Below are 13,932 nucleotides of genomic sequence, written 5' to 3'. Positions count from 1 at the left end.
TATAAATTAACACTCTTGCCTTTTTCTCTCTCTCCCTCTATTTTGTTTTTGAAAACTTGATTCTATAACTTTTCTTAGCAGCATAGTAACTACTACTGTCGCCGCTGTATTCAGCTGCAGCTTCTACTGACTGTAGCTGCATACGTCACTGTTAAACTCCAAGCAGGAACGAACTATTTCATGCAGATTCAGGGGAGTTCAGGGCAAAAACAGATGTGTGTTTTTTGGACTCGGAGGGGTAACATAAAATTTTTACTGCTAAAAACAATCTTTAAAAATACAATATGATTAATTTTGTATTTGACAGGACCCCGATTTTTTTTAAATTTATTTTATGTCTATGAACAAAATATACATAATAAAGGAGGGCCGCCTGCTGGTCAGGGCCCCTAGAATCGTCATCATTTGTCAACCCTGTACCGCGCCCCTGATCACACGATTTGCATACACAATATGCAATACGTGCTGCGCAAAGGTGAGCTGCAAATTGTGGAGCCCTTTGGCTCTGATGGAGAACATCGCCAAAGGAAGGATTCAGAGGGAGCGATTGATCAGAGATCATATTGATCTGCTGGGAAATGATGATGATGGTTTATTAACGTTTAGATTAATCCAGACTAATATTATGCCCAGAGATTTTGATCTCTGAGCAAAATTTAAAGAAAGAGCCGTGTGGTATCAGTACCGGTACCAGTATCGGTACTGATACCAGTACTGGTGCCAGTACCGGTCCAGCTGCAGCCATCCTTCAGTCGAGCTGCCCGCTTTGTGAATGTGCCTTATGGACATAAAGCATCTTTATTCTGTAAATATACAACAACCCGGCTGAACGCGCTGCTGTTCTAACTGGTCTCTTTATTTTGTATTTTTTTTCTTTAAAATGTATGTTTATTTTGGGAGGTGACATTACGTGCCCTTAAAGGACCTTTTAAATAGAATATATTATTATTATTATAAATACTTAAACTGCTTCAAACTAGGACGTTGCCATGGTTACTGCTTCACGTGGTGGCAGACATTCGGGTATTTACACTAATTTACATATGTATTTGTGGGTGGCGACAGGGCGGCTCTTTTTCCCGCAAATTAGGATTTATAAAGGAAAGGTGCGTGGCCACGTGCGTGCGTACGGCTTTATGCATCCGATTTTTTTTTGTGCACCGCACTTTTCTAAATTTTTTCCATACGCCAAGTTTTAGTGTAAAAACTGCGCAGTCTTTTATGCATGAGTGGGTTAGGGTTAGGGGTTAGGGGTGAATCCACAAATACTGACCTGCGACCAGGTGGGTCTTGTTAGCATCCTTTATGCTAAACCTTGTTTTCCTTTTTCACACACTTTGTTTTCCCTTCCAGGTGCTTTTTCCACTTTAAACTAAATGCAGTTGTTTGCATGTGTCTGTTTTCTCACACCACTCTTTGACAATTCTTTACATACATGACAAAATATTCATCATTGTCAAGACACTTCCCCTAACCTACCGTGACCTGTTACAGTGGTGGTTTGTTTTGTACATTATTGAATAAAATAGGCCATGTTCATGTTTTAATAGGTCTTCTTTTTCCATTTCAGAGGAATTGATTTGGCTTCTGGGCGAGTTAAAGGCCTGTACTAATGTCTTTGTCCATTACAGACCACATCCTGTAATTTCCAGGTGGTTAAAATGCCATTTGGCATAATGAGTTAAATTACTGTGTAGAGCGGTGAATATCTCTATCCAGACCTTTCCCTGCAATGGTAATCTGGCTCAGACATCGTTCTAAAGACAGTTCTTGTTCCATCCTCCAAACAGGCATCACACGGGGTGACTAACGGGCCACTCTAAGGTTGCCGTCGACATTAACGTCTCCGAAAATCACCAAGCAGAGGGCGGGGCCGTGAACGCTCTGTCGCAATATCACAAACTGCTGTGGAGAAATGTCTGCAGTCCTCATATTCACACACACACACACACACACACACACACACACACACACACACACACACACACACACACACACACACACACACACAAAGCTCATTCTCTATTCCAGTCGCTCGCCGTCTGGAACTTATCGATGACCGATCGATACTTTCTGATCGATTGAACCTATCACCATGGCAACCCCCCATTTAGCCCACTATCTTGGTCCATTCATTATAAAAGCCATTAAAGCATGTGTGTGTATGTGTGTGAGTTATTGCTGTCATTAGAGAAGAAAGGGGGCTCCTGCTGTCTCTGCACCGCGCTCATAGAACCGGGGCTCTGAATGCAGTCCAAGCTGTTTCACACACAATGAATTCATATTCATGAAGTGGACAAATTGTGTTTTTTCCTTCGGTTTGTTTTAAACACACTGTACAAACAAATGACAACAGCATTAAAAGCAAAATGCAATAAAAATTTCCTGAGAATTCTAAATCGCAAAGGATGGGTAAAGATTGGAGGCATAAAACACGGGAACATTTTTCTCCAAAATAAGATGAACATTTAGGGAAATGTCAATGAAAACAAATAAGTCTGTAAAAACATTATTAGGTAAAAAATATTCCACAAATTACCAGCAATGATTGAACAATTGCAGTCAAATGTTTTCATCTAGTCACAATGTGGATGAAAGTCATACTAATTTTAGGTTTTTAATTATTTATTCAATTTATTTATTATTATTGCTTTATCAATAATATTGATAAAGCACATTAAAAACAGTATGTTTAACCACATGCTGTATAAGACTAGAACAGATCAAACTAAGACATAAGTAAAAAATAAAGTACGAAGAACAAAACACAATAACAGCAGAATAAAATGTGCTGCAGTAGTCAAATAAAAATAGAAACTACAATAGAGCTGCTGAAGCTGTGTCAAAAACCACTGAAAACAGGTTTCTCAGAAAGACCTAAAAACATAAAGAAGTCTGTCTAATATGAAATGACAACTTGCTTCATAGTTTTGGAGCCGCAACTGAAAAAGAAAGATTACCTCTGAGTTTTAGCCCAGGTGGTTCTACCAGAAGATCTCACCTCTTTTCTTTTCATTGTGTGTTTGCTAGTTTTGTGAGTTAAATATAGTTTAGTTTTAGTTTAGCTTCTATTAGTTAAAGCAGTAATTATAGTTGTTTCATACTTTGGTAAATTTTTAGGTGCAGAATATAAAAAGTATCAAAGTATTGCTTTGTGATTATGCTAACACTGATTGGGTAATGAATGCTCAACAGAACCTGCTGTTTTCCAAAAATGTATTCAGTTATTTTTGATCTACCAACTGACTGGTCTTTTCTCCCAACTTTTGCTGTAGCCATTTTGTGGACTAGCCAACAAGTGATGTAAACTGCTTATGTGGGAAAAATAAATAAATAAATACATTTCACATCAGTTGTACTAGAATAGATTCATAAACACAAAAACAAAGGGAATTACATCAACAAATTCAGTCTATGCTTTCATTATTATAGTATTTATAGTTCCAGTTAGTTAAAGTTTTACCCTATTGATTAACGTTTTCATCTATTTCAATTAGTGAAAATGTTCTCAATTTCAGTTTACATGATTTTGATAGTCTTAGTTAACTATAATAACCAATCAAATCATTGGTGCCCCCGTCTTGCCCAAGAGACAGTTCCAAAATATGGAGAAGTGGTGAAAACCCCGGCCGTTTAGAAGGGGCTCCAACAGTCTCAGTGACTTTGACAGCCCTACTACTGTGATCGTTCTGACTAGAACTTCTACCGTGTTTCCCCGAAAGTAAGACAGTGTCTTACTTTCTTTTTATCCCCAAAAGCCCCACTATGTCTTACTTTCGGGGTATGTCTTATATTGGAAAAAATATTGTAGAATTTTTTGTTTTAACCATAAAATTAACATTTATTAACAACCTCAACAGTATTGTATTCACCACAAAACAGTTTTATAAAAGGAAGTGCCAAGAATGTCTTGTTACAACATTGCATAACATGTAAAACAATGAAAAATGGTAAGAACGAACAGTGGAATACTGGAAGATAAAACAGATTGGCAGGAGGCGGCGCTCATTAAGATCAGAGGGAGGTGGCAGACGCGGCGACGTATGGAGAGGGGGACGGTGCGGACGTGGGCAGGAGGCGGCGCGCAGCTAGATGAGAGGTGTTTCCCCGAAAAGTAAGACATATGTCTTACTTTCGGGGTACAGCTTATATTAGCCGACCCCCCTGAAACCCCTGATACGTCTTACAATCGGGGGTGTCTTACTATCGGGGAAACACGGTAGCATGTTGGTTTCAACCATGTTCAGTACTGAAGAATTTTTTTGGATGAGAAATGAAACAAGAAACAAGAGAGGTCCAGTTTCCTTCAACTGGAGAACTTAGTGTTTCCATATCCTGGATGACTGAGTGTCAGTTTCAAAGAATCTTTTTGACCTTTCCATGAATTTCCTGTAGAACAGAAATCCTGAAGTGCTCATGTTGCATATTGATTATCCTGTCATTAATGCATGTGATTGATCCCTTATCCCATCACTCATGATGAGTTGTAGTATAACTTGCAGTTTTTGTCAGTATTTTTACAAGCAGCAAGCAGGAAGTCTATTAAAACAATCAATATGACTATCTGACATTTTCACTTCACTTTGTACTTGTGAGGCTAATTGACCTGCTAAGCCCCTCCTGTCAGATCCCAACTGCTTCTATGGATCACAGAGGATCAAACCATGGAGAGAACACAACATAACTCAAAATGGCAGCCTTTCACACAGTGGTCAGTTTTTAACCTCGTTAAGGAAATCGTAATGTCTTCCTCCAGTTCTCATTGTTCCATTGCTATTTCTGCTGGTCTGCCATGTCTTTGCTGCCCTGAGAGCAGATGGATGTCCAGCTGTCACTGTCAGTTCCTTCTGTCAGGATTTTGTCCGGAGCAGGGTGCGATTATATTTGCTCTGAATATTCACAGATGACTCATGCAGCATGTGGTGACCTCCTAAAGCGCCCTCGAGTCATAAGGACAAAGTTTAACTTTGTAGTTCAGAAATATTATTTTTCAGAGTTAAAGCCGCAGTATGTAACTTTTATTGAGCTCCTATTGCCACTAAAGAAATGCACCGGTCCTGACCAAAAACAACCAGAACAAGGAGGCTCTTAGCACTGTCAATCATCCTGATACAGTCACTGCTAAATGTGCTAATGGCATTGAAACAACGTACCGTTACAGGAAAACTGTTTATCCACCGTCATCTGTGGCCATGCTAACTAGCTTTAGCATTCACAACAGGCTCTGCTAGCTGTAGCGTTAGCGTTACAAAGAGGAGGGGGAGAGTGAGAGAGGGAATGAGCAGATGAGATTGTGATTGAAACTTAACTTTTGGCTTGGTTTAATCTGTATGTTCAACAAAATATTTTATATAAATAAATGTTTGTGTACTTTTCAATTATAACTGTTAATATTTGTTCGCATTTGTTGTGGTTTCTCAGTTTTGTTTTCTCTCTGAAAATTTGGAGGCAGACTTCAACGGTTTTGGCTTGATTCTCCTCTACCCCCATCTTCTTCCCTTTTAAGCCTTGTCTACCTTTCTTTTCTCCTTTTTCCTTTTTATGCTCACTACGTTTGAAATAAACCCAAAGAAATTTATAATAAAGTTTTATTTGTATATTAATTAGAGCACCATGGAGAAAGCCATAAAACTCCACTCGAGCATTACGGCTTTGAGCTTTGAGCAAAGTGAATTGGTTTGGTCTCACCTTAACACTCAGACAACAATTCTGAATGCAACACTAATAGGATATGTAAAAAAAAAAAAACCCTTATTGCTTTTAGTTTTGTAATTCCTTTAGTGTAACAGATTCCATGATTAGTTGAAAAAGTAGTCAAACTGATCACATGACAACCAAACTTCAATATATCTGAAAAAAAAAGTCAGTCCAACCAACGACTTTCAAAAGTTATCTTATTAACGTACAGATTCCACCTGAGAGTAATTTCATCTCAGTATAAATCCAACGGTTCTGTGCAGGGCTCCGAGGTTTATTAGAGAACATTAGTGAACAAACAGCAATAATCAGAAAAGAAGCCAAGAGGCCCGTGGTCCACAGCTCTCATGGGGGAATCTAATCAAACTACATTTATTCGGGAGGCAATCAAAAAATCTAGCCTTTATGGAAAATCAGCAAAAAGAAAGATCTAGGAAACCTCGAGCAGATTGCCTGCATCCCTCTGTATTATAAGTGGCAACAGTACAATGCTTTTCTTCAGCATCTTTAGCTCTATGTAGGGTTAAAAGGGACAAAATTATATTATGTCATTAAAAACACCATGAAATAGGGAGTGGTCATGTGACCCGGACCAATATGGACGCTTTGCTCTGTCCATTAATTTTCCGACTTTCTACTTTAGACACCTACATTTTGTCTGTTAAACTGTCCATTGGAGATGCCGAAGTCGCAGCGTGACAAGGAATTTCCTATTTTTTCATCGGCAAACCCCGAGGAGCGTACTGGTTCGGCTCTTAAGATTTTCACAGCGGGAATTTGTACTCAGAGCTGCTTTGAAGAAACGTGATATTCGACATGGCGGCTCCCAGCTGCGTTTCTACCCCGATTTGTCCTCTGAGGTCCTGCGTAAGCGAAGGGAGTTTGACGTCGTGGGAGAGCGCAGGCTCGGCTTAACAAGCCAATAACATTCTCAAATTTCAATTCCGTATGAAAATCTAATTCTGTTTTAATGGGCACTTTCTTCTTTGATTTCCAATTTTGACTTCCAATGATTCACTTCCTACTAAAGAGCCCCCTGGTGGTTGAAGAAAAATGCACATTTAAGCCACATGGGGCTATAAGCCGCAAGTTTCAAAGCTTAGGAAAAAAGTAGCGGCTTATAGTCTGGAAAATGCGATATATGAAAAAAAAAATCTAAATCCTCTCTGGTATTGTTCAGGGGGCCGGACTAAATGTGGAGGCGGGCCGGATGCGGCCCGCGGGCCATAGTTTGGGGACCACTGGTGTAAAGGGATTTATAAAAGTCTTTGAAAGTGTTATTAATAGCAGACGGATCATAGGTAACATCCCGTTGCATGTTCTTATCATACTGATAGTGCGATCATTGATTTGGTTCTTTAATTGATAGGCAAGCAGACGGCTTGACTGGTTAACAAACTCGTAATATTTCTGCTTAGTATAGAGTAACAACTTCTGGGCATGGAGAGTATAGTCCATATTTAGCTTGGTCCTAGCAGCAACTAGTGCGTTGAGATTCCCTGATGTAGGAAAGTGTTTATGTACATGCTCCAACCTAAACACCTCATTCTCTAGTTTTTTTCTGTTTTCCTCCAAAACTCTTTTCTGAAAAGAGCTATAGGAAATGAGCTGCCCTCGTAAGGTGACCTTGGCCACATCCCCAATCATGGCAGAAGAAATTGGAGAAGATTCATTGTCAGACCAGTACTGTAAAAGATTATTCCTAACAAATGTACAAAAAGAGTTGCTATTCAAGAACGAGGTATTAAATCTCAAGATGGGAGTCCTCACAGTATTAAATGTAGATTCAAATTGTAAATAAATAGGGGCATGATCTGAAAGGGCAGTTGAAGACAGAACAGAATGTAGATAGGTTTTTGGGATAAAAAAAATAATCAAGTCTACAATATGAGTTATGAGGATGTGTATACAAAGAGAAGTCTTTTACTTTGGGGTTCAGCTGATGCCACACATCAACCAACCCAATATCTGAACATAATTCTTTAAGAGCAGAGGAGGCTTTGGGGTTGGATACATGTGCCGAAGAGGATTTGTCCAAACCAGCATCCATTATGCAATTGAAATCGCCATCCAGCAAGCCAAGACCATCACAATACTGACTAAACAATAAAATGACTTGGGAAATGAAGTTAGGTGAATCATTATTAGGGGCGTAGACATTGAGTATGGTTATAGATTGGCCAGCAATTGAACCTTTAATCAGAATAAATCTACCTTCCAAATCTCTCTCCTTACATACAAAGGTAAAAGGGAGTTTCTCATTGATAAGAACGGCTGTGCCCTTTTTGTTCTGCGAATGAGAAGAAAAATAAACATTGCCCACCCAGTCTCTTTTTAGTTTCAGATGATCCACATCAGATAGCCTAGTCTTCTGGAGAAGTGCAATATCAGCTTCTTGCTTCTTTAAAAAAGTCAAAATTTTCTTCCTCTTGATTACATGGCCTAAACCCTGGACATTCCAGGAAATGAGATTAAGTGGCCGAGGCATACTGGCTTAAGGTACTAGGAATTTCAGAAGAGGCTTGCTCTGCCCTTGATACTGCTTTTACACCTGAGGAGTTCTGGGTGGCAATCCAATCGATGCCGAATGGAAAGCGCCCTGCTCCAGATGGATTTCCACTGGAACTTTTTAACTCTTTCTACCTACTATAAACGATATCTTAGCAGGAGGTGTTCCTCCTTCCTGGAATTTTGCCTCTATCAGTTTACTGTTGAAGAAAGATAAAAATTCCTTAGATTGCACATCCAATCTCCTTAATGTTGACTACAAAATTGTTGCGAAGGTGTTGGCACGGAGACTAGAAAAAATTCTTCAGAAGATCCCGACCAGACAGGTTTTGTGAAATCTATGGAACAGACAATGTGCATCGTGAATGTCATTTGTTATCTTAATCATCATAAAGACCCTGCTCTGATCATTTCTCTCGAAGCAGAAAAGGCCTTCAATCAGGTAGAATGGCCCTTTTTATTCTTAGTTCTACAGAAATTTGGCATGGGCCCTAATTTTATTAAATCTTTCTATTCCAATCCAGTAGCCATGGTAAATACTAACGGTTTGCTGTCAGACGGTTTTTCTGTTCAGAGGGGATGTAGACAGGGGTGCCCCTTGTCACCTTTGTTGTTTACGTTGTTAACTGAACCTTTAGCTGAGACTATTAGATCTAACCCAGACATATCTGGAATTAGGATAGGTGAAGATCACCATGTGATCTATCTTTTTGCAGATGATGTCCTTTTATACCTGAAAAACCCAGATAAATCAATCCCGGCTGTATTTAGTTCCATAGATAAATTTGGTGCTCTTTCGGGTTATAAGATTAATTTAGGCAAGTCTGTCGCTTCTCCTCTCAATATCCTTCAAGATGTGGTGCTACAGCCTATTTTCCATACGTCTAAAAGAGGTTTCAGGTACTTGGGCATCTTTATCACCCCTGATCTGAAAGACGTATTCTCATCAAACTACTCCCCCCTAGTTTAGAACAATAAGAATGATCTGTTGAAATGGTCCACTTTATCTATATCACTTCTTGGTAAGGTTAATACAATAAAAATTAATGTTCTCCCTCGCTTAAATTACCTGTTTCAAAATCTTCCTTGCTACTTGTCCCTCACATTCTTTAAATGTCTTAATTCTTCTATTTCCTGTTTATTTGGAACAATAAGCACCAATGAATTAGGTTCTCCACTCTTACTAAACCCAAGCAGTTGGGAGGTTTGTCTGTACCCAACATGCAGCTCTATTACTGGTCTGCCCAGCTTAAAATTATGTCAGACTGGTTTTCTAGTAGACAACAGTTTATGGTTGGGCCTTGAATCTTTATCATGCTGTCCTAGAAGGTTAATCTCTCTCCCTTTTATCAATAATTTAGATCAATTGGATTCATTGAAGGAAAACATGGTAGTTTACAGTACTTTGTTAGCTTGTCAAGACACTTGACTATTGACTTAAATGTTCCTCCCTTTATCTCAATTCGATCCCCCCTGACTTTAAACCCGGACTTACCAACGTCTATTAGAAGTATTGGCCTATTGAACTGGTCTTCTTCTGATCTGTTGATTTCTGGTTCTATTGAATCATTTAATCAAATCAGGGACATTAGCAACATCCCTCAAAAAGATTTTTATAAATACCCTCAAATTTGGCATTTTATGGAATCACTGTTTAAGGTCCAATGCATTCCGTAGGGAACTGACGGATTTAGAAAATATTCTGGTTTCAATCAAATCTCCCAAGGGCCTGATTTCCACTTACTCAGCTTCGAACCATCAAGCTTTGACTCTGTTAAGCGGCTGTGGGAACGTGATCTGCAGGTGAAATTCAGTCCTTTAGATTGGCTCAAGATTTGCAATGGAACCTTTCCTCAATGTACTTCTATTTCTATACATGAACAAAATTTCAAACTCTTCTATAGATCCTACTAAACCCCTGTTCGTCTCCAGAGGATGCTCCCCGACCGTTCCAATCTGTGCTGCAAATGTTTGAGGCATACAGGTACGTTTTTCCATCTATTCTGGTCATGTGATTTATTACAGACCTTTTGGAGGGACGTCCATTCTGACTGAAAAGATTTTGGGTGTTTGCTTTTCCTTGTCCCCTATGTTTTACCTTCTAAATGTATCTCCTAACAATTTGGATGCTCATTCTAAATCTTTGTTTACAATTCTCTGTTTTCTTGCCAAGAAGTGTATTTTGTTATAATGAACTCCACCAAATGTCCCCACAGTAAATATGTGGCTCACACAGATTTCTGTCATCCTTCCTTTGGAAAAGCTGACCCATGATCTTAACCACAAATCAGACACATTTTCAACACTTTGGGTTCTCTTGAGTCCAACTGCTTGGTCCCTCGGATTTTAGTACTTTACTTCGTTTTACAGCTCTATTTTTTTCTTACCTGTTTTTTGTTTTGTTTAGTTTTTTCCTCTTCTCTCTTGATGCCTGTGAGGTGACATGGACTGGAGGAGGAGACTGACACCTTGTTTCTTGTTCATGTGGGGTATTTTGTAGTTTTTTTTTTGTTTGTTTTGTATGTGAGGCGGAACGGGTTTCTCTTTTGTTCTATGTGCTGTAACTAATCTAAAACTAATAAAAATAATAAAAACACCATAAAATAAATACATTATAATACAATACAATAAATAAATGCTTAAATAATTTATTTAACAGATAATTTATTAAATTTGTCATTAAATCATTAAAATGCAAACTTCTAATAGTCAATGCAGGTAGTTACAGAGCAGCAGGGCCTCGCTTAGAAAATAAAAAAATTACAAGAATAGTCATAAAATTATGACTTTATTCTTGTAATGCTATGACTTTATACAACAAATATGCAAAAAACATTTTGTTTATAAACACTACATAATGCAGCTTTAAAGGTTATTTTCAAAATGTAGCAATAATCTGACAAATGGTCTCCATCTGAACGCAAATTGAACATGACTGTTATGGATAAATTATTCTGTGTTTTCCTCTGTCTATTTTAGCTCCTCGCATGCACACACGCACACACACACACACACACACACACACACACACACACACACACACACACACACACACACACACACACACACACACACACACACACACACACACACACACACACACACACACAAGGATAAGAAAAGACAACACAGGGGAACACCCTCTTTAAGGCATGTAGGAGCCCAAAGGAGCAGAAATCTTTGTGTTGTCCCTTAAGGACGCCTGTTGGTGGACCAGCTCTGAAACTGTAAACTATTTCTCTGTTGTTCCTAATCAATGTTATCATTTATTTGGCTTTAATAAGTTGGACTGATGATTTGAACTCTGTTTTATTGGTTATTCCAGACGATCCCTCCCAAATAAAGAGTCCGAGGCAACATGACTGTATTTTTTTTCTGTAATGGAGCATTTCCATTAAAGTAAAAAAATCAAACCATAAAACAAACAAAAAACATATTGTCCAAATCTCATCTTGTTCTTATAAAGCCAAAATCATGAACTGTTTCATTTTGTGAGCTGGACATAGTTAAAATCTGTATTTCTATTTCCTGTTAAAAACCAGCTCTTTGTTCTTTGCTTCTCTTCCTTCAGAAGGTCTGGGCTCTCGGCCTTTCTTGAAGGCATGGATTCTGTCAAAGTTTTAAATTTCACCCAATCGCTAACGTTTTGTCTGTGACGTGTTAGTGCGCTAATTCCATGGTGTGAAGCTTACCGGAAACTGCCTACGCTGTCAACAACCAAGAAGTGCTCAGTCAAAAGAGACGATTATTAATGATTCAATATTTGGAAGTGTGGCCAACATGGACTGAATGACTTGATTCACTTCCTCCGTTGCCTTTGCTAAAACTACAGGCAGACGACAATTCTAAAACGGCTCAGAAAATTAACTTTATTGCTGATTGGCCCCGTTAAATCTACTTCAATGCCATACGAGATTTGAATCAAAGGTAATAGCGTAGGAAGCTAATGCCTAGGCTAGCATTTCTAGTGTGAATAAGAATTTACAGCTTGGGTCCAGTGTCTTTTTTATGAGTCACAAAAGATGGGACAGGAGGGGAGCATGACATTTGTTAAAATGGCAAATGCTGACAAAATATTTCTTTGTCCTTAAAGTGATTCTGCCTCATTATGGAGGATTTTGTGTGTGTGTGTGTGTGTGTGTGTGTGTGTGTGTGTGTGCGTGTGTGTGTGTGTGTGTGTGTGTGTGTGTGTGTGTGTGTAGGTGTGCGTGTGTGATTCAGAGGAGAAAGTGGGAGGAAATGAACGTCTCTGTCTTAATCTGCCTTGTTTCTTCCTACTAATACATCCTGAATAGTTCAGTTATGATGAGGAATTTTAAACAAGATGCTGTCCTTTGTCTTGGGATAAAAAAAGAGCTTAAGACGGCAGTTAGTCTCACCAGTAGATGAAGCTAACTGGACATGTTGGCACGGACAGAGGAGAGACAGCACGTTTCTGTGTGTCACAGTGGGAGCTTGTCATGCCCAGTTGTCCATGTCCGGCAGATTTCTGCTCCCAATGGGACGCTCTCACACACTCGAGGACACACTGTTGTCCAATCACACACACACATAGGTTATCTTGCTGACATTGCTTTTTATTAATATTTCACTACATGCAGGGCTGGCCATATGCTGCCCTGTCAAACACCTACACACAAGCACACACACAGAAATGTGAACACTTGCAGATTTTCCTGCAGCATTTTTTCTATATTTCCATGTGTATCTGTGAAATACTCAAGCTAACACTCTGTCCTGAATAAAAATCCTCTTTGGAACATTTAACAGTAACAAAACCTGCTGCATAATGAGATCAGCTCTTTTACGCGCCAACAAGTCTTATAAGCACACAGATAAATCTCCCACACACTCCTAACACCTACAGTTTGTTTTCTGTTACACTGTAAAAAAAACAAACAAAAAAAAATATTTTTGCTTCAGTTCTTAGAGGCTGGGTTCTCACAAATTCAGTGCTTTTACAAGTACAAAGAATGGAGAGCAAAACTGCAACGACTTGGCCTCACCTGAACCTAAAAAAAAAGTTGCAACTTGTCAACTTGTTTTGAGATTTTTTTGGGAAAAAAGGGTGAACATTTCTACATTTCTTGCTACTGGCCACTGCTGTAAAGTAATACAGCTTTGGAATTCAACTTCTTGTAGATCTTCAAATTTTCTGTACAACAAAAGCTAAATAAATTTTATATTAACCCATTTAAGGAAGATAGTTCCATCAAAACTTCCTTAAAAGTGTCAAGCATTACTTAAATTAAAGCAGAGAAAATTATTTTTAAAAATGGCTATGAATATCAAAGGCAGTTATTAACAAAATTAATAATTAGATAAAAATTACCAAGTCAGGGCACGACTTGATTATCAGGACACAATAGCCATACAGTTTTTGTTTTATTATTTTTTTTAGCCAAAAATGATTGTGTTTGGATAAAAAATAAAAACAGTGAAATTGAACAAATAAAAATATTACCAATTACTAATAAAAATGATGTAATGGTTTATACATTTACACCATAAACTGTAAATGTTGGAAAACCAGGTTTACTTTGAGGAATTTAAAAATGTATCAGAATTAGTTTTCAACTAAATAAGATTAGCTCTCATCAAAATGTTATTACTCACACAGTGGCACCAAAATATGTATTAGAATGAAATAAATAACTCATATAATGATATATATAGTGATTCTTGAGAATAGGGACAAAACAGGTCCTTTGGATAAAGCACAAAATT

The sequence above is a fragment of the Poecilia mexicana genome, unplaced genomic scaffold (assembly GCF_051168715.1).
Source record: "Poecilia mexicana isolate PSO_F unplaced genomic scaffold, ASM5116871v1 scaffold_20, whole genome shotgun sequence".
In the NCBI taxonomy this organism is placed as follows: Eukaryota; Metazoa; Chordata; class Actinopteri; order Cyprinodontiformes; family Poeciliidae; genus Poecilia; species Poecilia mexicana.
The sequence above is the reverse complement of the archived record's forward strand: the minus strand, read 5'-3'. Positions refer to the sequence as shown.